The sequence below is a fragment of the Microcaecilia unicolor genome, chromosome 3 (assembly GCF_901765095.1).
Source record: "Microcaecilia unicolor chromosome 3, aMicUni1.1, whole genome shotgun sequence".
NCBI lineage: Eukaryota > Metazoa > Chordata > Amphibia > Gymnophiona > Siphonopidae > Microcaecilia > Microcaecilia unicolor.
In genome coordinates this window covers 35,187,636-35,215,288 of record NC_044033.1, presented here as the reverse complement: position 1 = coordinate 35,215,288, position 27,653 = coordinate 35,187,636, and the positions used below count along the sequence as shown (strand labels likewise).

Genomic DNA, 27,653 nt, shown 5'->3' with positions numbered 1-27,653 from the left:
ATATGAAACAAAAAAGTGAGGAAAACAAATGAGGATACCAAAAAATGCTTTATTATATAAAAAACGACCAGACACGGCTGATATCAGTTGGTAACTGTACACACGTTCTTTAGGAGCGGAGCATTACAGTCTTTGCTTTTGGCATTGACGTTTATACTGTTTTTATTTTCTTGTAAGAGAGGAGACCAAGGGAGTTTTTGACGCAGCACATTTACAACAGTGTATGTTTTACACTACATGTTTTGAGGTTGTTCAAGGCCCCTGAGGCAGCCCTTTGGGCCGAAACACGGCCGTGTCGGGTCGTTTTTTATATAATAAAGCATTTTTTGGTATCTTCATTTGTTTTCCTCACTTTTTAGTTTCATATTTCACAACTATCAGGTGAGCCACCTTGCTGAACTGCCAACTCCATAACTGGAATGGACCGGCTCAGAAAGAAAATCTGCTCAATAAGACCTTTTTTTTTTTTAATTATAATTGAAAGCTCTAAGCTTAAGCCGAGAAACAAGCTGATGCCAAATAAAATTAGCAAAATTATGGTCACCAAAGACAGGGAGGTGACCAACCACTCAGCTTAAAGAAAACGACAACACTCTGAGGCAGCCGATAATGGGAAAAATAAAATCGCCCCTCCCGATAAACACCAGGGAAGAGAAAAAGAAACTGCCAAACTGTAAATATAAAAATTCTGGAAAAGGAAGAAACCGCATAAAATAAGCGTAATGAGATGCTTGCATACAGAGGACAAGGGACTCAGCAAAAGATAGCTTCCTGTCAGTTACCACAATGAATATGCATGAAAGCGATCTGCATAAAATAGAGGCAGTGTAAGCAAATCAAGTTCATGCGAATTCATTGTGGACATCCTGAAAACCTGACTGGCAAGAGGTACTCCAGGACTGCACTTAAGGAACACTGCCCTATTCCATTGTATACTATACCTTCTATTGAAGTTTCTAACTCTGACTGAATGCCATACTATCTCTGGAACTAGACAAGCCCTAATAGATCTTAACAGCATTGTAAAACTCTCATACTGAACTCATAGAACAGTCTATGTTCAACTTAATGAATGGCTAGAAAAGAGTAACTGGCTAGATCCATGTCAATTTGGATTCAGACCCGGTTATGGAACAGAAACGGTCCTCGTATCCCTAATAAATGATCTTCACAGAAACCGAGACAAGGGATTCGCCTCGATGTTAGTACTGCTAGATTTCTCAGCAGCTTTTGACACTGTGGATCATGATATCTTGCTAGCACGACTGACATGAACAGGTATCAATGGAACAGTACTTGCCTCGTTCAGATCCTATCTATCAGACAGGCAACAATCCATGTTTGGCAGCAACTCATCACCACCATGGACACTGACCTGCGGGTTACCACAAGGATCGATACTGTCACCTATTCTGTTCAATGTCTACCTCAAGCCACTAGCTAAGCTGATTCGGTCAATGGACACTCTGTTCTACATCTATGCGGATGATGTGCAGCTACTCATACCCATTGAACCTGACTTACCTACAGCCTTGAACAAACTGATTACCTAACATCAATTCAAACTTTGCCTGAACCCATGTAAAACCGAGCTTCTCTGGGTCCCTAACACAAGTGGATGCATAGCTGACATCAAAATCCCTTTTGGGAAGTATGAACGCCCCCTCAAATCACAAATCAGGAACCTTGGAATACAGTTACATTCAACACTTACTCTGATTCCCCAAATCCAAGCAACCTTCAAGAGCTGCTTCTACTATTTGCGACAGCTACGCTGCCTCTCTCCTTACATCGAGAAGGTAAATCTTATCCCAGTTGTGCATGCCATAACATCAAGACTGGATTACTGCAATGCACTATACAATGGTCAGACTACAAAGGGCCTGCACCAGCTCCAGCTGAATCAGAATGCAGCAGCAAGACTCATAGAAAGTTGCAAGCGACGTGACCACATCACACCATTTTTGCAAAAACTTCATTGGCTACCAGTACAATACAGGGCTAAATTTAAAAAAGAAGATCTCTATGTCTGATCTTCAAGGCCCTGAAAGGAAATGGCCCCAAGTATCTGAAGAATAGGATGATCCTCCACACACTGCCAAGGACACCAAGGTCCTCCCAAGGACTTTCACTAACTACACCCTCTCCAAAAGACATCACACGATGTGATACTCGCAAGCGAGCCTTCTCCAGAGTAGCCTGCACACTCTGGAATGCATTGCCTGAAAGGCTCCGCTTAACACAAGACTATCTGTACTTCAGGAAGCAGGTGAAAGCTTGGCTCTTCAACCAAGCCTTTAATGGAAGAAGTAACTAACTTGTTAGTCTCACTCACACACATAAGGATTGACTCGGGCTGCACATACTGCAGCAGGACATGTTTATCCACTCCTACCCTAGCTGAGATGATATTTAACCATCTCTCTGACCTCATGTGCAACTTTCTGCAAATCAGTCACCTTACTTTCTAATTATTCCTACTTTCTTGCTCATCTATTTGTTACAACTTTGCCTTACCCTTCACTACCAATTATAATGTTCTATTACGTATTGTGTAGTCATTGCAAGTAGTATACCATGTCATACTTTGTATTGTTACTTGAATATTTTTACTGCTGTAATTGCCTATTGCTCATGTCTGATCTATTCTTACTGTACACCACCTTGAGTGAATTCCTTCAAAAAGGCGGTAAATAAATCCTAATAAATAAATACTGGTATTCAGGTCATACCTCCTTATGGAATAATCCCAAATTTAAAATTACTTGGTCCAGTGGTTCCCAAATCTGGTGCTGGAGGCACCCCATCCAGTCAGATTTTCAGTATACCCACAATACAGATTTGCATATAGTGGAGGCAGTGCATGCAAATCTCTCTTGGGGGTCCATCAGAGATTATGTAGTGGAAGGGGTGGGGTCACTAGATCCCCAGTTGTGTAGAGGTGGGGCTGCTGAACCCCAGTGGACACCCTCTCTTGTGTCCCCCCCCCCCCCAAAACCATGCAACTCAAAAAACTTTGTTGTGGCAAGCAGTCAAATGCATTTGACAGCTCCGGGTCGCAAACAGCGACCAACGCTCATAAGGGGATCCGTGAATCTCATTTGCATGTGATCTCCTTTGTGCATCAGTCGCTGTTTGCAACCCGGTAAATTTTCCCACAGCACTCGTATTTAACAGGTTCCACTGTGCGTCAGCACCTTAGATGGCATTACAATAGTATAGTCCAGACAGCTGGTCTCTAAACTGACCTTAAAATCAAAGTAAAAAGACACCTACTTTAATTGACATAAAAAAGTGCAGCTTAAAATAAGCTTCCCTGGTCACTTTTCTAAGTTGAGCATTCAGCTTAAGAGTGGAATTCAGAAGTACCCCCAAATTAGTTACCTCACTCCTAATGTTCTAGAGGTCCTGACCATGCTGCACTGGCAAGTAAAACCCCGTCTCAACTCTCCTCTGCAGTACACACTTAAATCCCCGAGTCTCACATCATGACTTCTGATTCAACACCCCGTGCTCTTTCGACTGCCTCTCACTTCAATTTATTCTTTCTGAGATATGGCTTATACAGAGGACCACCACTTTTTATTCTGATGGTTATGCATCTGGTATTTTATCATATAGATGACATTATCATGCTGAGGTTTCTCTTCTGCCAGGTACAAAACCATAAAGTGCGAGCGTATCCATGGACCCGGCCCTGTCTGCAAAAGTGAGCAATCAATACCATGGAAGCAGTGCAGAAAAATAGCTCCCCAATGCTCAACGTAAAAAGATGCAAACAAAATGCACGCTGACTAAAAGCAAGGAGAAGGAACATGCCCAGTGCATGCACACAAGAGTTTTACGGTAAGTACAGCTCTTGTATACATGTGCCAGGAAAACCTGGAAGCAAAACATATCAGCACCATTCTTCTGTGCCTTTAGATATAAGCTTTTCAATTTTTTTTCACCTGAAAAGCTTATATTTAACCACAGAAAATAGACACCAATGTGTGCTTTCACTCTCAGGTTTGCTCTGACTCGCATACATTCGTCTCTCACTACCAGCGCTTAAGAGGCTTGCCCGAGCTTCCTTCTGCTTTCCAATTAAATAAAAACCGGCAGCTTTTAAATAAAAAAAATCATGGGAAATCTCTTCAAACACCCCTATGCGTGCTCTGAACTGGCATTAGGTTTTCCGGGGTAAGGGAAGTTTTGTTTTGTGTGCTGTTCTCCGAGCATTGGGAGGGAATAGGAAATGACCTCATTAACATCTGTTTGACTACATTTGCGTGCTATTTGCACTAATCTGTGGCATTCACATTGGCTCCTGCGCTAATCGCCTCTAGCACCAGCATTAGGTTTTAAGCATTGGCCCAACAGTAGGTCACTAGTTGCTAACCCTTCCCTTCGCGTTCGCCACAGATTTCCTGAATGGGGAAGGGTTTTGAAGCAGGAAACAGAGGGCTGTTCTCTGCCAAGGGAGATATTTTAGGAGACCTAAAAATTGTCTGAGCCAGTCCTGAGGGAAAGGAGGGAGTGCTAAGAACTTGCTGAGGGACAGAAGAGTACTAAGGTCTTTTAAGAGGAATAAAAATGTTATATTATGAGAGACTTATCTTTTGCCAACTCTCCAATACAGTGGTTCCCAAACTTTTTTTAAATTTTATTTTAGTTACATTTGTACCCCACGCTTTCCCACTCATGGCAGGCTCAATGCAGCTTACATGGGGCAATGGAGGGTTAAGTGGCACCCTTAGTGTCTGAGCAATTTTTCGTGGCACCCCCCCCCCCCCACATCATGTTCAATATTTCTCCCTCTCTCCCCCATGTGCCAATAGAAAGGATATCACAGAGGCAGTAGAAATCATTGAGATCTCCAAAAATTAGAAAAATGGTCAAATATCTTGCTTTTAAAATTTAATACAAAGAAGTACAGAGTGATGCACTTTGGGGGGGGGGGGGGGGTGCAGAAATCCAGAAGAGAAAAATGAGAGAGGAGGCAAGAAATTGATAAGCACAGCTCAGGAGAAGGACCTTGGGGTGATGATGTCTGAGGATCTCAAGGTGACAAAATGCGACAAGGTGCCTGTAGTCAATTTATTTATTTGTTGCATTTGTATCCCACATTTTCCCACCTTTTTGCGGGCTCAAAGTGGCTTACAATACATCATGAATAATGAGAATACATGAGAAAAGTATACATTTAGTAATAACAGAAGAATTTTGGGTAATATGATTATGATAGAACATGGTATTATTTAACAATCAAACAAAGTAATAGAAATATAAGAAATATATGAGAATCATAAAGAAATTGTACATTTGATAACGGTAGAAGATCTTGGGTAACATGATAATGAAGTACACAATAGTAGTTTGGCAGCAAATATTGTAGGGGCAATTCTGGCTGTGTGTACATAAATTCATATTTGTTGATCATTGTTGTATGCCTTGTTGAAGAGATGAGTCTTCAGTAGACTTCGGAAGTTGGCTTGTTCATAGGTTGTTTTTAGGTTTCGAGGTAACGCATTCCAGAATTGTGTGCTCAGGTATGAAAAGGTTGACGCATGCGTTAGTTTGTACTTAAGACCTTTACAATTTGGGAAGTGAAGATTAAGGAATGTACGGGATGATTTTTTAGCATTCCTGGGTGGTAGGTCTATCAGGTCAGACATGGGTTGACTAGGGTGCAAATTTTGAACGTCATTCGTTCTTTGAGTGGGAGCCAGTGCAGTTTTTCTCGTAGGGGTTTGGCGCTTTCGTATTTTGTTTTTCCGAATACGAGTCTAGCTGCAGTGTTCTGAGCTGTCTGAAGTTTCTTGATTATTTGCTCTTTGCAATTTTTTTTTATTTATTTTAATTTATAAATATGTGCATTTATTGAGGGAGTTTTCCCAGTTTTCACATTGAGGGAGTTTTCCCAGCAGAAGACCCACATTCAGACATGATTTCTGAGGTATTTCTAGTATATGCACAAATGATATTTTGGGTGACCAAACATTTGGATGTGGGAGGGGCGCTTGAGGTGGTATACATGGATTTCAGCAAAGCCTTTGACATGGTTCCGCACAGGCGACTGATAAATAAATTGAGTGCCCTCGGTGTGGGACCTAGAGTAACTGATTGGGTAAAAAATTGGTTGAATGGTAGGAGACAGAGGGTGGTGGTAAATGGAGCTTGATCTGAAAAAAAGGAGTTTGTCAGTGGAGTACTGCATGGATCGGTCCTAGGGCCAGCTCTTTTTAACATCTTTGTGAGCAATATTGTGGAAGGGCTGTCTGGTAAGGTTTGTCTCTTTGCGGATGATACTAAACTGCAACAGGATGGACACCCTGGAGGGTGTGAATGACATGAGGAATGACCTAGCGAAGCTAGAGGAATGGACCGATATTTGGCAACTAAGGTTTAATCCCAAAAAATGCATGGTCATGCACTTCGGTTGCAAAAATCCGAGGGAACGGTATAATATAGGGGGTGTGGTGCTTCAGTGCAAAGGAAGAGCGGTACTTGGGGGTGATTGTGTCTGACGACCTTGAAGCTTTCAAACAGGTAGAAAAAGCGACAGCCAAAGCCAGAAGGATGCTTGGGTGCATAAAGAGAGGCATGACCAGCAGGAAAAAGGAGGTGATGGCGCCGTTGTATAAGTCTCTGGTGAGGCCTCATTTGGAGTACTGCGTGAAGTTCTGGAGACCGCACCTACGGAAAGATGTAAACAGGACGGAGTCGGTCCAGAGGGCTGCTACGAAATTAGTAAGCGGTCTTGAATGCAAAAATTATAGGGACAGGCTTATGAACCTCAACATGTATAAGCTGGAAGAGAGGAGACATGATAGAAACGTTTAAATATCTCAAGGGCATTTATATACGGGACGAGAGCCTTTTTCAAATGGAGAGCTCTGGAATGAGGGGGCATATGACAAAGTTAAGAGGGAATAGGCTTAGGAGTAACCTAAGGAAGTATTATTTCACAGAAAGAGTGGTGGAGGCGTGGAATGGCCTCCCGGTTGAGGTGGTGGAGTCGAGGACTGTTCCAGAATTTAAAAAGGCATGGGATAAGCATGTGGGATCGCTTAGGAACAGGAAGAATTAGGGGTTACAGAGGATGGGCAGACTGGATGGGTCATATGGCATTTATCTGCCGTCACGTTTCTATGTTGCCCGACTGTCTTTTCTAGGATAGTTCTGGGTTTGGGGCGATCATTGGCCTCATTATTACTTGCCAAATATTTTTTTTTTGTTGTTATGCATACTGGTTTTCTACATTTGTGAAGAAACAACCTAAAGTTCAACAAATGAGTAAAAAATGCTAACTGTGCTTTTAGGGAAAGAAAAGATTAATACAATTTTGGTGGGATGGTTGTGGCAGTAGCAAAGAACTAACTACCAGGTGGGAGGGCAAACCCAGGTAGTCAGGGTTTGATGCTATCAGTGTTCTTGAACTTGATTGTTTTATTTTGATTTTAACCGAATATTTTATTAGAACCCACTTTGAGGTTATTATGAAAGACGAAGCAGAATCAAATAAAACTCGATTGTGTTGAAACACACGTGGACAGGTACCTGACTTCAAAATACCGTTTGGGAAGAATAAACTCCCCTTCAGATCACAGGTCAGGACTCTTGAGATACTACTAAACACACCACTTAACTCTGATTCTGCAAATTCAAGCAACCTTTAAAAACTGTTTCTGTAACCTGCAACAACTATGAAACCTATGTATTGAAAAGATAAGTCTGACCACACAGTGGTTCACGCAGTACTAACATCACAACTGGACTACTGCAATGCCTTGAACACAGGTCAAACCAAAAGGTCTGCACCAGCACCAACTCATTCAGAATGTTGCAGGAGGGCTACAAGTGGTGTCACATCACTTCCTGCTGAAACTTAATTTATAACCATCTTTGATTTTTAGGACCTCAGATAAAAGGGGCCAGTGCACCTAATGAATTAGTTAGCCCTCTACACATATTTGAGGCCTCTAAGGCTCTCTTAAGGAGCATTCTGATCTATACACCTGTCAAAAGAAATTGCACGATGAGATACCTACCAAACAGCTTTTTCTCAGGAGTAGTCCCCATACTCTGGAACTCACTCCCAAAGCGGCTATGACTAACTCAAAAAATACCTCTACTTGAGGAAGCAGTGTAAGCCTTGATCTTCTCCAAAGCCTTTAATACCGGTGGAGACTGACTAGCCGCTCACTCCGTACCTGGACTAGCTTGCTGCACATCCTGTAACTTATGTACAGTTGAATAAGATATGAGGAACTGATCTATCATTTGTCTGCAGTTTAGTCACCTGTCTATCCCAATGACTAAACTACCCATCCTGCTTTTGTTTTTTTGTTACATTTGTACCCCGCGCTTTCCCACTCATGGCAGGCTCAATGCGGCTTACATGGGGCAATGGAGGGTTAAGTGACTTGCCCAGAGTCACAAGGAGCTGCCTGTGCCTGAAGTGGGAATCAAACTCAGTTCCTCAGGACCAAAGTCCACCACCCTAACCACTAGGCCACTCCTGTCTATATCTCTCAAATGCACTTGCCTATTGAGTAAGATGTTTCACTGTATTGTACAAAAAGAGTTAGCATCATACCTGTATTAAGCATGCAATCAGAATATTCAAATACGATGTTTCATGTGTATTGTATTAACATTGTAAGAATGTGTCATATAAATGTTCTTCCATGCTACTGGTTATGGTATTTGTATTCCGACATCAAATTTGTTGTTTTAATGTGCACATTTTTGCTACTGTATCTCATTAGTTTTATTATTGGGATTCAATTTACCATTTCCAAGTATTTATTCTTATATAGAGTCTTTTTACTGTTGTTATGCTGTTAAACTTGTAAGCTTTATGTCAAACTGTCTGCTGTACACCACCTTGGGTAAATCACTTTGTAAAGGCAGTCAATAAATCCCAATAAAATTAATAAAACAGAATCTCAAGGCAGAGGGAGGGTTTGAGAGTTAATTTGGGTGAGGGGGGGCAGGGCAGACATAAGGATCCAAGGCTGGAGGTTTACTTAGGGCTAGCTACCCTTGCACTCTGCTGCACCACCTCAGTTTTTCCACACTCCTTTGATAACCCACATGGCCCACATCAATAACCACAGAAAACAGCTGTTTACTTAGTACAGCTTAACAAGTCACATGTATACCCAAAACAGCACCGACATAAACTGTAACCACATTTGCATACAACGCTCCTTTTTAACCAGTCATTGTTCTTCAAATGCAAAACTGCTGAAGTTCAATTTTAAACCTTGAGTGCGTGGAAGGATACTTTTTTGCTCAGTCCGCCTAAAGTGTCCTATTTCCATTACAAGCAAGCCTAACAAAAGAAAGATAGCACCCAATCACCCCGGTGTCAACTAACAAACTTGTTTAAAGCCTTTTTGTTAGACAGCAAAGGACAAAGGAGAAATCTTTACACTGCCCCCACAAGTAGTAAAGGTCAACAATTGTATCTTTGCTGTGTGAGAGGAGATGTGAAAAGACACGCACGAGGAAACGAGCAGAGGCCGATTTTACAGTGCCGGCCCCGCCCTCCACCTGGGCTGCTGCTGCCGCCACCAGCAGAGAAAGAGCGAGGCAGCGCCAGCGGCTCGCGCAACACCACGTGGCTGTCAGCCGCCACCGTTCAGAGTCAAAGGCCCTCCCGCTGCATTGTCCCAGGACCCTTCGCCCTCAACTGGGGACATTTTAGCAAAAGAAAGCCCCCCCCCCCTTCTTTGCAAACTGCCAGTCTCGCTTCACATCCCCCCAGGTTGCCGCGAACCCCCGCCGAGAAGACTTTATATGGCAGTATTATAATACGATGAGCGGGAGTTTCTGCTTTCTCCCACCCCCAACGTGGGAGAATAGAACATTTGCCCCGGGATTTCTGCTCGCGCATCAGGCCAAGCCAGCTTGTAAGCGTGCTCGTTTCGGGCTCAAATCGGTGGACGCACGACAGTGTGGAAATAAAGAAAAGGCACAGCTGAAGAACAGCAAACGTTCCGTGCGGCCCCAACCCGTTTAGCGCTCAAATACCAAAAGACTCTGCTCCTATCCAAATTTGGATTAGCAGCACCATCACCTCCCCCCTTAAATCGTCCTGGGAAAATAGCTACACACGACACTGCACTGTTCAGGTTACCTAAATGCAATTAGCCATCCCCGCAGCAAAACTGCAGCGCCACATTAACAGAACAAAAAATACTCACAAGCTACAACCGTGTAAAAGAACTAGTATGCACAGTACAGAAACGAGCTTACTAAGGCTGATACTTACAGCAGGCATGTAATGCGTCCCCGTGTACAATATGGCAGAGAGAGCGAGAGCACGCGTGCAACTAGGATGTGTCAGTACTGAGCAGCACAGTAAAGCAAAAACACACCGCAGAGCGGCAGCAGCAGCCACGCCACCAGATGCCCCCGCGCGTTGCCATGGCAGCACGCCGCCTGTCGGACCCCGCCCCCTCCTCCTCCTCCTACCCCAAGTCTGCCGTTCGTTCGCTCGCTTTTTCTTTGCAGCTGCCTAACCTGCGGTCTGTGCTTCCATCTTCAAAGCAGGTTAGGCTGGGGTTGGCATCTGCTCTTATCCCTTCCAAAAGAAGGTTTGGGAAGTGGAGATACGGCTAGGCTAGCTGACTGGCTACATTTCCTTCCCTTTATATATGTGTAAATACACATACATACATTTATATATATATATATATATTTTTTTTTTTATTAATTATTATTTTTAGGAAGGGGAACGTGAGGACGATAGAAAGAGCGACGAATGACGTGAACAGCAAAGCCAAACTCTGGTGCGCGCGCGCGTTCGATGTGGCATTCTATTTGCGTCACGACAAACCTCCTTGGGTGTGGGGAAGTGCGCCTTGGGCTGCTTCGCGGGGGGAGGGGGGGAGAGAGAGAGGAGTTTCCCCGCTTGTTGCAGAGCACACACCAATCGGCTGTGGTGGGTGCCTGCGCCCGGTGCGCCGACATTCCCGGTAGTGGGGATCGGCCCCTGTGACACACGGGGGAGGTAGACCTCCTGAAGAGCAATTTAAATGTTTTTCTGTTCTTCCAGGAACCTGGTGCTGTTTTGGCGAGCTCTGCTGGGCGTTCGCCTTTGACCTACTGAATAAAGACGGAAAGGGTGTGCGACTTTTCGGCCGAGAGCAGTGCCTCCCTAGGTCCTGGCTGATCTATACTCACTGCACCCTTATCTACATAGTTTCAGTTCAGTCAGCTGCTGCTAATGTTTGATAGCACAGAATGCAAGTTTTGCATAAGTTTGAGACGGAGATGCCCGGATTCTTCTGCTTTCTTACTACTGCAGTACTCGTGTGAAAAATGTGATGCTTACTAATATTCTTGGAAAATAGCATTAGAACGTGTTGTCTGCTCTTTCTGGCATTGATGAATTTTATGGAACCAGAGCTCAACTAAATTACATTTATTTATTAGGATCTATTTACTGCCTTTTTCAAGGAATTCACTCAAGGTGATGTACAGCAAGAATAAGTCAAATATAAGCAATAGATTACACCAGTAAAAATATTCAAACAATACAAAGTATGGCATATTATGCTAGGTTACAAGGAGGGGCATAATTGAACGAAAACGTCTATCTCCATGGGCATTTATCTCCGAGAACGGGTCCGTGAAGGGGCGGACCGAACCGTATTTTTGAAAAAAATAGACGTCCATGTTTTATTCGACAATTTGTGAGCTGGGCGTTTTTGTTTTTCAGTGATAATGGAAAATGAAAGCGCCCAGCGCAAAAACGAATAAATTCAAGGCATTTGTTCGTGGGAGGGGCCAGGATTTGTAGTGCACTGGTCCCCCTCACATGCCAAGACATCAACCGGGCACCCTAGGGGGCAATTTTACAAAAACAAAAAAAAAGGTTAAAGAGCTCCCAGGTGCATAGCACCCTTCCCTTGTGTGTTGAGCCCCCCAAATCCCCCTCAAAACCCACTGCCCACAAGTCTACACCATTACTATAGCCCTAAGGGGTGAAGGGGGGCACCTACATGTGGGTACAGTGGGTTTGGGGGGGTTGGACGACTAAGCATTAAGCAGGGGGGGATGGGCCTTGGTCTATCTACACTTCTTCCCTTGGTTCATTAATCTCATCCCATGGCTTTTCCTACCACCTCTATGCTGATGACTCCCAAATCTACCTTTCTACCCCTGATATCTCACCTTGCATCCAAACCAAAGTTTCAGCGTGCTTGTCTGACATTGCTGCCTGGATGTCTCAATGCCACCTGAAATTAAATATGACCAAAACCGAGCTTCTCATTTTCCCCCCCAAACCCACCTCCCCGCTCCCCCCGTTTTCTATTTCTGTTGATGGCTCTCTCATTCTCCCTGTCTCCTCAGCTCGAAACCTTGGGGTCATCTTTGACTCTTCTCTCTCCTTCTGTGCTCATATCCAGCAGACCGCCAAGACCTGTCGTTTCTTTCTTTACAACATCCGTAAAATCCGCCCCTTTCTTTCCGAGCACTCTACCAAAACCCTCATCCACACCCTTGTCACCTCTCGTTTAGACTACTGCAATCTGCTTCTTGCTGGCCTCCCACTTAGTCACCTCTCCCCTCTCCAGTCGGTTCAAAACTCTGCTGCCCGTCTCATCTTCCGCCAGGGTCGCTTTACTCATACTACCCCTCTCCTCAAGACCCTTCACTGGCTCCCTATCCGTTTTCGCATCCTGTTCAAACTTCTTCTACTAACCTATAAATGTATTCACTCTGCTGCTCCCCAGTATCTCTCCACACTCGTCCTTCCCTACACCCCTTCCCGTGCACTCCGCTCCATGGATAAATCCTTCTTATCTGTTCCCTTGTCCACTACTGCCAACTCCAGACTTCGCGCCTTCTGTCTCGCTGCACCCTACGCCTGGAATAAACTTCCTGAGCCCCTACGTCTTGCCCCATCCTTGGCCACCTTTAAATCTAGACTGAAAACCCACCTCTTTAACATTGCTTTTGACTCGTAACCACTTGTAACCACTCGCCTCCACCTACCCTCCTCTCTTCCTTCCCGTTCACATTAATTGATTTGATTTGCTTACTTTATTTATTTTTTGTCTATTAGATTGTAAGCTCTTTGAGCAGGGACTGTCTTTCTTCTATGTTTGTACAGCGCTGCGTATGCCTTGTAGCGCTATAGAAATGCTAAATAGTAGAAGTAGTAGTAGTGGTCCACCTGCCTGAAGTCCACTGCACCCCCTAACAACTGCTCCAGGGACCTGCATACTGCTGCCAGGGAGGTGGGTATGACATTTGAGGGTGAAATAAAAAGTTGTGAAACATCATTTTTTGTGGTGGGAGGGGGTTAGTGACCACTGGGGGAGTCAGGGGAGGTCATCCTCGATTTCCTCTGGTGGTAATCTGGTCATTTAGGGCACTTTTTGGGGCCTTATTCGTGAAAAAACAGGGTCCAGGAAAAGTGCCCTAAATTCTAGCTACAAACGCATACTTTTTTTCCATTATCAGCGAAAGGCGCCCATCTCTCCTCGGCCGATAACCACGCACCGGTTCCACCTTCACCACGCCTCCGACACGCCCCCGTCAACTTTGTACGCTTCCGCGATGGAGTGCAGTTGAAAACGTCCAAAATCGCCTTTCCATTATACCAATTTATTCGTTTTTGTGAGATAAACGTCTATCTCCCGATTTGGGTCGAAATCTAGGCGTTTTTCTCTTTCAATTATAAGGTGGAAGGTCAACACAATACACAATAAAACGTTTTAATAGCATAGGGAGTAAGCAAAGATGGAACATATTGATGACATAGAGTAACAGGAGTACGAAAATAAGGGACTGGTTTTAAGAAGGTTGCAAATGAGGTCAGAAAGTTGCTTGAATATTATCTTAGCCAGGGTAGAAGTGGATAAACCTTATATAGTATGTGCAGCTGGTGTCATTTACTTCTTCCATTAAAGGCCTGCTTTAAAAGCCAAGCTTTCATCTGCCTCCTGAAGTAGAGATAGTCTTGTGTTAAACAAAGCCTTTCAGGGAGTACATTCCAGAGTGTGGGGGCTACTCTGTAGAAAGTTCGCTTATGGGTATCTCATCGTGTGATGCCCTTTGGAAATGGTGTGGTTGAGGGGGGGGTCTCCTTGGGAGGACCTGAGTGACCTTGTCGGTATGTAGGCGGAGATCCTGTTCTTCAAATACTCTGGACCATTTCCTTTAAGTGGCTTGAAGGTCAAAAGAACTCCAAACAGCTCAAAACACTGCAGCCTGGTTCATTTATAAAATCTCTTGTTTTAAAAGTGCCTCCCCTTTATTAATAAAACTACAATGGCTTCCCATCAAATTGAGAATCACCTTCAAGTTATGTACCTTTATCTTTCAAATACACTAAATGGCACAGCTCCAGACTATATGGTACCATTAATAAACTTACCTCAAATAAACACTAAATATGAGACAAGAAACTCTCTCAGACTACACCTCCCAAATTGTAAAAAAGTGATCTACTGTCCTCTCTGCAGACTTTACTTACCTGGGAACCAAATGGTGGAACTCCTTATCAACCAAAATAAGAAATATACAGGAATATACTAGATTCTGCAAAATCCTTAAATTGTTCATGTTCAAACAAACCCTCACAAAGAATGGCTATATCTCAAACAATTATTACCTGAATTGGTTATTAGGGGAAATGGGACTTGATATACCACCTTTCTGAGGTTTTTGCAAATACATTCAAAGTGTTTACATATATTCAGGTACTTATTTTGTACCAGGGGCAATGGAGGGTTAAGTGACTTGCCCAGAGTCACAAGGAGCTGCAGTGGGAATCGAACTCAGTTCCCCAGGATTAGAATCCACTGCACTAACCACTAGGCTACTCCTCCACTACGCTAGTTGCCATTAACTTTCTCTTTGCTTCATGTACAATTTCTCATTCATAATAGATTTTCTAAATGTTAAACATCCATAGCTATCCCAGCACGTTTATGATATTGTATTGTAAAACTGGATTCTTAGAACAAATTACTTTCTTATGCATTATTCTTTGTTATGTATCCTATAGTGTTTATTGTAAGCCACACTGACCTCAAACCTGTTTGAGATAATGTGGGATATAAATGTCATAAATAAATAAACATAAGAGTTTTAAAATTGTCTATGTGTTGTACTGGTAGCCAGTGAAGTTTATGGAAAAATGGTATGATGTGGTCATTTCGCTTACAACCTTCTATTAGTCTTGCTGTAGCATTCTGAATCAATTGGAGCTGGTGCAAACCCTTTGTAGTATAACAGAGAGAGGGAAAGCGAAGCACAAAAAAGCCAAGAAACAAAACAAAAAGCACCAAGGGCCTTCAAAAAAAGGGGAATAAAGTCTTTAATCATATACGTTTATGAAACAATGCAAAAAAAGACCCGGCAAGGTCTGTGTTTCGGCGCCCAGCGCCTGCGTCAGGGGTCTGTATTAAACATAAGAACAATAATTAAAAATATGTACACATGTATATACATACATATATTGTGGAACCATAATCATTGAAGTGCATATATATATAAAAAAGAAACAGATAACATAGTAACATAGTAGATGACGGCAGAAAAAGACCTGCATGGTCCATCTAGTCTGCCCAAGATAAACTCATATGTGTATACCTTACCTTGAATTTGTACCTGTCTTTTTCAGGGCACAGACCGTATAAGTCTGCCCAGCAGTATTTCCCGCCTCCCAACCACCAGTCCCGCCTCCCATCACCGGCTCTGGCAGAGACCGTATAAGTCTGCCCTCCCCTATCCTAGCCTCCCAACCACCAACCCCTCTTCCCCCTACCTGCTCCGCCACCCAATTTCAGCTAAGCTTCTGAGGATCCATTCCTTCTGCACAGGATTCCTTTATGCATATCCCACGCATGTTTGAATTCCGTTACCGTTTTCATCTCCACCACCTCCTGCGTGAGGGCATTCCAAGCGTCCACCACCCTCTCCGTGAAAAAATACTTCCTGACATCTTTCCTGAGTTTGCCCCCCTTCAATCTCATTTCATGTTCTCTCGTTCTACCGCCTTCCCATCTCTGGAAAAGATTCGTTTGCGGATTAATACCTTTCAAATATTTGAACATCTGTATCATATCACCCCTGTTTCTCCTTTCCTTCAGGGTATACATGTTCAGGTCAGCAAGTCTCTCCTCATACGTTTTGGAACGCAAATCCCATACCATCCTCGTAGCTTTTCTTTGCACCGCTTCCATTTTTTTAACATCCTTCGCAAGGTACGGCCTCCAAAACTGAACACAATACTCCAGGTGGGGCCTCACCAACGTCTTATACAGGGGCATTAAAACCTCCTTTCTTTTGCTGGTCACTCCTCTCTCTATATAGCCTAGCAATCTTCTCGCTATGGCCACCGCCTTGTCGCACTGTTTCGTCGCCTTCAGGTCCTCAGATACTATCACCCCAAGATCCCTCTCCCCGTCTGTGCCTATCAGACTCTCCCCACCTAACACATACGTCTCCCTTGGATTTCTACTCCCTAAGTGCATCATTTTGCATTTCTTCGCATTGAATTTTAATTGCTAAACGTTAGACCATTCTTCTAGCTTCTTCAGATCTTTTTTCATGTTTTCCACTCCCTCCGGGGTGTCCACTCTGTTGCAAATCTTGGTGTCATCTGCAATGTCACTCACAAATATATTGAACAGAATCAGCCCCAGCACCGATCCCTGAGGCACTCCACTACTCACCTTTCCCTCCTCCGAGCGAACTCCATTCACCACCACCCTCTGGCGTCTGCCTGTCAACCAGTTCCTAATCCAGTTTACCACTTCGGGTCCTATCTTCAGCCCGTCTAGTTTATTTAAGAGCCTCCTGTGGGGAACCGTGTCAAAAGCCTTGCTGAAATCTAAGTACATTACGTCCATAGCACGTCCTTGATTTAATTCTCCTGTCACCCAGTCAAAGAATTCAATGAGATTCGTTTGGCACGATTTCCCTTTGGTGAAACCATGTTGTCTCGGATCTTGCAACTTATTGGCTTCCAGGAAATTCACTATCCTTTCCTTCAGCATCGCTTCCATTACTTTTCCAATAACCGAAGTGAGGCTTACCGGCCTGTAGTTTCCAGCTTCTTCCCTATCACCACTTTTGTTAAGAGGGACCACCTCTGCCGTTCTCCAATCCCTCGGAACCTCTCCCGTCTCCAAGGATTTATTAAACAAATCTTTAAGAGGACCCGCCAGAACCTCTCTGAACTCCCTCAGTATTCTGGGGTGGATCCCGTCCGGTCCCATGGCTTTGTCCACCTTTAGCTTTCCAAGTTGTTGATACACACTCTCTTCTGTGAACGGTGCTCTATCCACTTCATTCTCAGGTGTACTTTTGCCAGTCCCTCTCGGTCCTTCCCCAGGATAACATATGTTTGTTATCTGTTTCTCTCTTATCTGTTTCTCTCTTTTTTTATATATATATGCACTTCAATGATTATGGTTCCACAATATATGTACGTATATACGTGTACATATTTTTAATTATTGTTCTTATGTTTAATACAGACCACTGACGCAGGCGCTGGGCGCCGAAACACGGACCGTGTCGGGTCTTTTTTTTTTTTTTTGCATTGTTTCATAAATGTATATAATTAAAGACTTTATTCCCCTTTTTTTGAAGGCCCTTGGTGCTTTTTGTTTTGTTGCAAACCCTTTGTAGTCAGACCAGTGTAGATTGCATTACAATAATCCAGACAAGGCTTGCCTTAATGTAAGGGGACAGGCAGCGTAGTTGTTGCAAGGGATAGAAGCTGCTCTTGAAGGTTGCTTTGATTTGGGGATCAGAATAAGTGTTGAATTGAGCTGTAATCCAAGGTTCCTGACTTGTGATTTGAGGGGGAGTTCGTATTTCCCCAAAGAGATTTTGATGTCAGGTATGTGCCCATAGAAGCTCAGTTTTACTTGGGTTCAGGCAAAATTTGTTCTTTTTAGCCTATTCTTGAATTGATGCTAGACATGTAGTCAGTTTATTCAGGGCTGTGGGTAAGTCAGGTTCAGTGGGTATGTGTAGCTACACATCATCCACACAGATGTAGAACCGAGTGTCCATTGACCGAATCAGCTTTGCTAGTGGCTTGAGGTAGATATTGAATAGAATAGGTGACAGTATCGATCCTTGTGGTACCCCATGGTGGTGATGAGGTGCTGCCGTATGCCTGTCTGATAGGATCTGAACCAGGCAAGTACTGTTCCACTGATACCTGTTTCTGCCAGCCGTGCTACCATAATCTCGTGATCCACGGTGTCAAAAGCTGCTGAGGAATCTGCCAGTTCTAACACCGAGACAAATTCCCTGTCTCGGTTTCCGTGAAGATCATCTAGTAGGGGTACAAGGACCGTTTCTGTTCCATAACCGGGTCTGAATCCAGATTGACATGGATTTAGCCAGTTTCTCTTTTCTAGCCAATCACTGAGTTGATCACAGACTGTTTGTTCTATAAGTTTTCCTGAAAATGGGAAGTTGAATACTGGCCAGTAATCTTTGAGTTTGTCCTTGTCAAGGTTGTTCTTCTTTAGCAAAGGACGGCACCATTGCCCTTTTTAATGCTGCTGGTAGTTGCCCATTAGAGATTTTTGTGGCGCCTTCTATGAGGCCCCCGCTTGCCTACTGCACTGTCTTTGATTGGCAGGGATCGAGGTAGCAGGTATTTGGTCAAAGGTCTCCTAAGATTTTGTCAAGGCCCTCCTCTGTTATTGGGTTAAAAGAGTCCCATATGTCTGTGTCATGAGGGGGCAAGTTTGTGCACTCTTGGTTAGCTGATTGGAGACTGCGTGGGACTGCCTCTAAATCCTGGTGGAGACTTGCAGTTCAGTTGTGACTGGGCAGGCTGTTTCTGTTGTGGAGGTTGCAGTAGGCTATTTACTATACCCTCATCTCCCCTTACGTTCCTACCCGTAACCTCCGCTCTCAAGACAAATACCTCCTTTCAGTACCCTTCTCCACCACCGCCAACTCCAGGCTCCGCCCTTTCTGCCTCGCCTCACCCCATGCCTGGAATAAACTCCCTGAGTCCATACGCCAGGCCCCCTCCCTGCCCATCTTCAAATCCTTGCTCAAAGCCCATCTCTTCAATGTCGCCTTTGGCACCTAACCACTATTCAAGAAATCTAGACTGCCCCAACTTGTCATTTCGTCCTTTAGATTGTAAGCTTCTTTGAGTAGGGACTGTCCTTTTTGTTAAACTGTACAGCGCTGCGTAAACCTAGTAGCGCTATAGAAATGTCAAGTAGTAGTAGTAGTGGTTGAATTGACAGGCTGTTCAATGCATTGAGAGAAATATTGGGTTTTTTGGCTGCAGTTAGGGCTTGTTGGTAATTTGTCATGTGATTCCTACAGTTTAGCCTGTCCTCTTCCAGGCAAGATTTACGCCATCTCCTTTCCGTTTTCCATCCTTCGCGCTTAAGGGTCTGACGTTCTGGAGAAAACCCAAGGTGAGTGTTCGTGAGTGGTGTATGATAAGACCTCTTTTAGTGGGTGCTATTTTCTCTAAGGTCTTAAAGTGAGTATTACAAATATCAACCTGTTCTGACACTGTAGTTGTCATCATGTAAGTTGAGGTTTGAAAATTATTGGAGAAGTTAAACTCAGCCAGCCCTAGGCATTTTTTTGTTACATTTGTACCCCACGCTTTCCCACTCATGGCAGGCTCAATGCAGCTTTCATATTGTATACAGGTACTTATTTGTACCTGGGGCAATGGAGGGTTAAGTGACTTGCCCAGAGTCACAAGGAGCTGCCTGGAGTGGGAATTGAACTCACTTCCCCAGGACCAAAGTCCACCACCCTAACCACTAGGCCACTCCTCCACTCCACATGCTAAACAATGCCGAGAGCTGTGGTTTCCAACCCAGTCCTCAGGAACCACCTGGCCGGTTGAGTTTCCAGGATATCCATGATGAATATTCATGAGAGAGATTTGCATGCATTGCCTTCATGTAAATCTATATTTCATGTATGTTCATTGTAGGCATCCTGTGAATCTGACTGGTCTAGAACTAGTGCTTAAAGTATCTGTCCATGTGGTATATGTATTTTGTTTCATTTATTGTTTCTGCATTGCCCTCTTAGCAACATTGTACCAGAGGCAGAAGAATGGGGTTGGCCATGACTGTACCAATATTCTACCTAATCCAGTATCAGAAACTAGAGCGCATGATGTGGTGCTGGAGATTGATTTATTTGGCCTCTCCAGTCAAAAAGATGTTCCACTGCCTCTGCAGTGTACGATCTTATAAAACTTTTTTTTTTTTTTTTTTGCAAAAATTGAATTGAAAAAAGCTGTGAGTAAATTTGGACATATGATTCAGTCTGACAAAAATTCACTACAAATAAAGGGGCCCTTTTACCGAGCTGTGCTAAAAAGTGTCCTGCACTGTTGTCAGCGTGTGGGTTTTCCACATGCTGCAGTAAAATTTATTTATTTGGACTTTGCTCACACCTTTTTTAGTAGTAGCTCAAGATGAGTTACGTTGGATATTTTTCTGTCCCAGGAGGGCTCATAATCTAAGTTTGTACCTGAGGCAATAGAGGGTTAAGTGACTTGCCCTAGATCATAAGGCACAGCAGTGGGATTTGAACTAGCCACCTCTGGATTTCAAGACCGGTGCTCTAACCACTAGGCCACTCCTCCACATTACCATATTTTTCTGTAATGGCCACATGGTAATTTTCCAATTAGCGTGTGGCCATTACCGCAATGTGCCCACGCCACCTGATTAGCGCAGGGCACCCATACTCTGCCCATAGTCATGCCTTCCGCACTGAAAAATATTTTTCAGCACAGTAAAGGTTAGTGCACGCTGATGAGCACATTACCACAGGATGCCTCAGCGCGTCCCGCACTAGTGCCTACTGCAGCTTAGTAAAAGGGCCCCAAAATATGCTGAATTTTAAAATATTGTGTACAGATTTTTTACTTTGTGCTTCAGCCTTTCATAAGGAGTAATTACACTGAGGCCTGTGACTCAAGCGATAGTGGCAGGGACAGTGGAACATCTTTTTGTTTGGGGTGCAGTATAGGGGCCTAAATAAATTTAAATTTTTTGTTACTTTTGTACCCTGCGCTTTCCCACTCATGGCAGGCTCAATGCGGCTTACATGGGGCAATGGAGAGTTAAGTGACTTGCCCAGAGTCACAAGGAGCTGCCTGTACCTGAAGTGGGAATCAAACTCAGTTCCTCAGGACCAAAGTCCACCACCCTAACCACTAGGCCACTCCTCCAATATCCATATTCTGCCCCATCCCTGAAGCTCTCTTATCTGGTGATGCATGCACGTGGGACAAAAAGACGAATAGGTCATGGACCCAGTGGGCCACCCCTTTTCACTGCCTATGAGTAACATGGGCAGGACCACACACTTCATATGGGTAGACTAGTTCTAGTGCAGAAGAATAGAATGCCTTTCTGATCTTCGTACACACACAAAAAAAAAACCAGAACACAATGGTAGTGTTTAGAAAATGGATTAGTAAGTCCCTACACTTCAGTCAGCATCCGTAACCTTGTGACGTTGATATGTGGCAATTCTTTTATGACGTTCATATCGCCAAAATGCCAACATGTTTATGTTTATTATTTATATTTTCTGTACCACCTTTTCAGGCAAATAGATCAAAGCGGTTCACAATCAGCATAGGAACAGAAAAGCACTGATAAAGGAATGCTATTATAATAAGGACAGAACACCCTGATTTTATAGTAAAGGTAGGATCTGAAAGAGCAACAATCCCACTTCAGTAAATTTAATATCAAAACTACAAAGCCAAAAGTGTATCATAAGGTTTTCACAGGAACACAATGCAGTGAAAGTGTCTTAAGTAATCTCTCTCTCTCTCTCTGACATATCTGCAGAGTTAAATGAGTGAAAGTATGTTGCACTGAGCTATCACAAAGTAAACCTGGATCATCAAGAGATTTTCCCTGAACGGAGCTCTTCAAGCATCATGCTCCTATCATCAATCACCGCTGGCATAATACAAACCAGAGTCGGAGGCTTTCACCCTTAATATGGTAACAGAGTGACTTCTAAAAATTCTTAGGCAAGAGCAGACCAACTACATTTTCAAGAAACTCGGCAGTAATTACCTTTTTAATTAAACCCTGTCATTTTTTCTTAAACAGCAACTGAATATATTATATAGTCCTGTTCTCCTTAACTACTGAGATTTATCCAGTAAAGGCCACTACTACTACTACTACTACTACTACTACTTAACATTTCTAAAGCGCTACTAGGGTTACGCAGCGCTGTACAATTTAACATGGAAGGACAGTCCCTGCTCGAAGAGCTTACAATCTAAAAAGACAAATGTACAGTTAATCAGATAATGTACAGTTAATCAGATAGGCCCAATTCAGACCTTCATTACAAATAGCAGAAAATACTTTATCAAGAAATATATTCATTTATTTGGATTTTGCTCACACCTTTTTCAATAGTAGCTCAAGGTGAGTTACATTCAGTTACATTGGGTATTTCTCTGTCCCTGGAGGGCTCACAATTGAAGTTTGTTGTACCTGAGGCAATGGAGGGTTAAGTGACTTGCCCAAGATTACAAGGAGCCGCAATGGGATTTGATGTGGCCACATGTGGATGTTAAGTCAGGTGCTCTACTAGGCCACTCCTCCACTCCAAGATATATGCAGCCAGGCGATATTTGAATTATCCTCTGTAAAAATGGTGAGTTGAATGGAGATTACACATATTTATAAATAAACAGGTACCTTCTTGCCAGTGTAACAGTCATCTTTTTTTTTTGACATGTCCAAGCTACACCAGGCTTCCCCCCCCCCCCTCATATCTCTGTTCTCAGCTACTTTCATATTTTTTCTAACTTCTTCACTCCTGAATGTTTTACTTGTTGTCATCCTAAGTACCCAACTGTAGCATCCTCATCTCTGTCCGAACTGATGCCTGTTCTTCCATCTGGGCAGAACATGGATGGGACTCACATTCATATTCATAACTTTTAGAAAACTGTAAGTTATCCCCGTGAATCTGTATATCGTGCCTTAATTTCTATGCAGAAATCAAAGCATAGTCTACAATGAGCGTAACTTAATTGGTTAACTAGCTAAACAGCACTGTTAATTGGATGTTAAGCAATTATCAGCACTAATTGGCATTAAGGTTTACGTGCACAACTCACTAAGTGTATTCTGTATCGTGATGTGCCTAAATTCTAAGTTGCATAGTCGAAAATGGGCATGGGCGGGGCATAGGCATTTCTAAAAATCTATGTGCGTTGTTACAGAATACACCCACTCCGTGTCTAATGTAGGCATCAGGATTTACGTTAAGTTAATAGTGCGACTACATTTGGTCATGTGGAGAGGCGCTCGGCGTTATCCTATATACTGTACAGAAATTTAAGTCTATTCTATAAAATTTAGGCGTACTTTACAGAATATGCCTAGGCATATTTTTTTTCCACACAGAATTTTTAGGCACCATATATAGAATCTAGCCCTATATGTGCATCTCTGGTATTTAGGTATGAGCATTTATGTCAGCTCAGTGGCTGGCATACATGCTCATGCCTAAATTATGGGTATGTAGTTTTGCTGTTGTGCTAGTATTCTATACAGGAAAATAAACCATAACCATAGAAGGTGCCTATTTGGTATACCGCCCAAACAGCTTAGGACAGTTTACAATCTAAAATATAGAAAGATAAAACAACTCCAATTTGAACAGAACAGCCACAATCATACAAGATAACAGACATAAAGGGTTAAATTCTATAGATGGCGCCAAAAAAATCAGCACTGAAAAAGCACTATTCTATAAAACATGCTTAAAGTTAGGCTCGGTTTGTAGAATAGCACTTATACCCAGGAATCACGCCTAACTTTAGACACGGTCATTTGCAAATACCCACGCATAAATTTAGGCGCAGATGACCTTATTCTCTAACTGCGCATGTAACAAAGCAATTCACCCCGACCCTCCCGTTTCCACTCATCTTTCTTTGACTCGCGCGTAAAATTTATACGCAAACATTTCAATTAAATCTAGTGCTAGTAATTACTTAAAAGCCAATTATTGGTGCTAATTAGCTCATTCAATTAAATTGCACATGCAAATGAGTGGGCATAATTTTTAGCAACTTGTATAGAATTAGGGAGAAATTTACAAAGTAGGGATCAGATTAGACTCCTATCTGGCATCATCTGAGCACCTATTTATAGGCATAATTTTGTAATCTTCTTTTTCTTAAAAAACAAAATTTAACATATCTTCACTTGCCTATTAGAATGTAAGCTCTTTGAGCATGGACTGTCTTTCTTCTATGTTTGTGCAGCGCTGCGTACGCCTTGTAGCGCTATAGAAATGCTAAATAGTAGTAGTAGTAATGGGACTTGCTTAATTTGTCCTTTTTTTGCTTGGAGCTAACTGGTCACTTTATGCTGTAAATAAATCTCATTTGCTATTATTAAAGCTCATTGTTTCTTCTCCTTTCAATGGAAATGGAGAATAATGAATCACCATGCTCACTGTAAACCTCTTTTATGTATCTGAAGATTGCTATCAAGCCACCCCACCATCTCTCCTTTTTCTGTTTGAGTAAACTCAATTATGTCAACCTGTCTTGATGTGTTATATTATTTAGGTGTCAATCAATTCTCTGTTTCAGACAAGTTAGGATTCAAGAACAGGTGTCTCAGCTGTGAGCTAAGGATGGTCCCTTCTTGACCTTTTGGCTAAAACAGGTTCTCAGTCCTGCGCAATATAGGAGTTTAACACCCAGTGATGTTACTACTTTTGCCAAAACCTGCTGATTAAAGAAAAATACTGTAGGTCTTAATTATACTATCTTTGCTTTTCATGTCCTTCATGAAGTATGGGACCCAAAACAGGATTTAGTTATATTCATAATCATGGGAGGGGAATGACTAGGGAAGGGTTGCTTTCAGAAACTTTAATGTAGCCTTAGGAAATTAAAAAAAAAGAAATTGAAATGGAGAATATCATCTACTTTTTTTTTTTTTGCTGTTGTTGTTGTTGATCAAAGCTGGAGATATCACAGGCCTTCTTTTTCCATTTGCAGTGGTCTTTTTTTTTTTTTTTTTTTGCTTTGGTTATAATAATCTCCTGTCCCTACTGGGGTCAGATATCAGGACATTAACTCCTCATTATAGTACAGATTCTGCATATCAGACAAAAGGCAAAAAAAACCCAAAACTATCAAACAGTAAATGGAAAAAAATATTTTTTCACACAGCATGTAATTAAACTCTGTAATTTTTTCCCTGGAATGTGATAAAAGCAGTTAGTTTAGCAGGGTTTTAAAAAGGTTTGGACCATTTCCTAAAATAAAAGTCCATAAGACATTATTAAAATGGACTTGAGAAAATCCACTGCTTATTTCTAACATAAGAAGCATAAAATCTGTTTTACTCTTTTGGGATCTTAAGAACACAAGAATAGCTATACTGAATGAGGTCCATTTAGCCCAGTATCCTGTTTCCAATAGTGGCCAATCCAGGCCACAAGTACCTGGCAGAAACCCAATTAGTAGCAACAGTCCATGCTATCAATCCCATTGTTGCCAGTGATTCACAGGAATGTATTGAGTGTATGATCAATCCCAGGGCAAGCAGTGGCTTCCCTATGTCTGTCTCAATAGAAGACTAAAGAATTTTCCTCCAGGAACTTATCCAAACTTTTTAAACCCAGATACGCTAACCACTGTTACCACATTTATTTATTTTATTTATTTATTTATTTAATTGCATTTGTATCCCACATTTTCCCAAAAATGAACTTGCGGAGCTACTGTTAGAAATATGCAATCTGTCCCTAAAATCGAGTGTAGTACCGGAAGACTGGAGGGTAGCCAATGTTACTCCGATTTTTAAGAAGGGTTCCAGAGGAGATCCGGGAAATTATAGACCGGTGAGTCTGACGTCGGTGCCGGGCAAGATGGTGGAGGCTATTATTAAGAATAAAATTGCAGAGCATATACAAAAACATGGACTGATGAGACAAAGTCAGCACGGATTTAGTGAAGGGAAGTCTTGCCTCACCAATCTAATGCATTTTTTTTGAGGGGGTAAGCAAACATGTGGACAATGGGGAGCCGGTTGATATTGTATATCTGGATTTTCAGAAGGCGTTTGACAAAGTGCCGCACGAAAGACTCCTGAAGAAATTGCAGAGTCATGGAATCGGAGGTAGGGTATTATTATGGATTAAGAACTGGTTGAAAGATAGGAAGCAGAGAGTAGGATTGCGTGGCCAGTATCTCAGTGGAGGAGGGTAGTTAGTGGGGTCCCGCAGGGGTCTGTGCTGGGTCCGTTGCTTTTTAATGTATTTATAAATGACCTAGAGATGGGAATAACTAGTGAGGTAATTAAATTCGCCGATGACACAAAATTATTCAGGGTCGTCAAGTCGCAGGAGGAATGTGAACGATTACAGGAGGACCTTGCGAGACTGGGAGAATGGGCGTGCAAGTGGCAGATGAAGTTCAATGTTGACAAGTGCAAAGTGATGCATGTGGGTAAGAGGAACCCGAATTATAGCTACGTCTTGCAAGGTTCCGCGTTAGGAGTTACGGATCAAGAAAGGGATCTGGGTGTCGTCGTCGATGATACGCTGAAACCTTCTGCTCAGTGTGCTGCTGCGGCTAGGAAAGCAAATAGAATGTTGGGTGTTATTAGGAAGGGTATGGAGTCCAGGTGTGCGGATGTTATAATGCCGTTGTATCGCTCCATGGTGCGACCGCACCTGGAGTATTGTGTTCAGTACTGGTCTCCGTATCTCAAAAAAGATATAGTAGAATTGGAAAAGGTACAGCGAAGGGCGACAAAAATGATAGTGGGGATGGGACGACTTTCCTATGAAGAGAGGCTGAGAAGGCTAGGGCTTTTCAGCTTGGAGAAGAGACGGCTGAGGGGAGATATGATAGAAGTGTATAAAATAATGAGTGGAATGGATCGGGTGGATGTGAAGCGACTGTTCACGCTATCCAAAAATACTAGGACTAGAGGGCATGAGTTGAAGCTACAGTGTGGTAAATTTAAAACGAATCGGAGAAAATTTTTCTTCACCCAACGTGTAATTAGACTCTGGAATTCGTTGCCGGAGAACGTGGTACGGGCGGTTAGCTTGATGGAGTTTAAAAAGGGGTTAGATAGATTCCTAAAGGACAAGTCCATAGACCGCTATTAAATGGACTTGGAAAAATTCCGCATTTTTAGGTATAACTTGTCTGGAATGTTTTTACGTTTGGGGAGCGTGCCAGGTGCCCTTGACCTGGATTGGCCACTGTCGGTGACAGGATGCTGGGCTAGATGGACCTTTGGTCTTTCCCAGTATGGCACTACTTATGTACTTATGTACCTATTTGCGGGCTCAGTGTGGCTTACAATACATTGTAAATGATGGAAATACAGTTTCTTACATTACGATTATGGGTTACATTGTGAATAGTTAAGGAAGACAGAGTCAGATCAGTCGCCTTTGGGGCGTAGAAACTAAAGGATATGGTGTAGGGGAATTACTACGCTGATCGAATAATAGCAAGTGAGCAATGGGGTAGACAGTTTTTATCTGTGGGTAGATATTGAATGGGAGAGAGTACGGGGACGTGGAGTACGTGGGGTAATATCTTGAAGCATTGTTATGATGTATATGGGATTTATATGTTTTGATCC

At 42.8% G+C, this 27,653-nt stretch overlaps 1 protein-coding gene across 1 annotated transcript in view; it reads right to left on the bottom strand.

Moving 5' to 3' along the window:
- FOXN2 (forkhead box N2) overlaps positions 1-10,303 on the bottom strand; it is a 146,259-nt gene extending 135,956 nt beyond the window's left edge. The window contains exon 1 of the mRNA XM_030195829.1: positions 10,265-10,303. The gene's annotated coding sequence lies outside the window, so the exon portion shown is untranslated. The remainder of the gene's footprint in view (positions 1-10,264) is intronic.
- Positions 10,304-27,653: the final 17,350 nt, after the last annotated feature.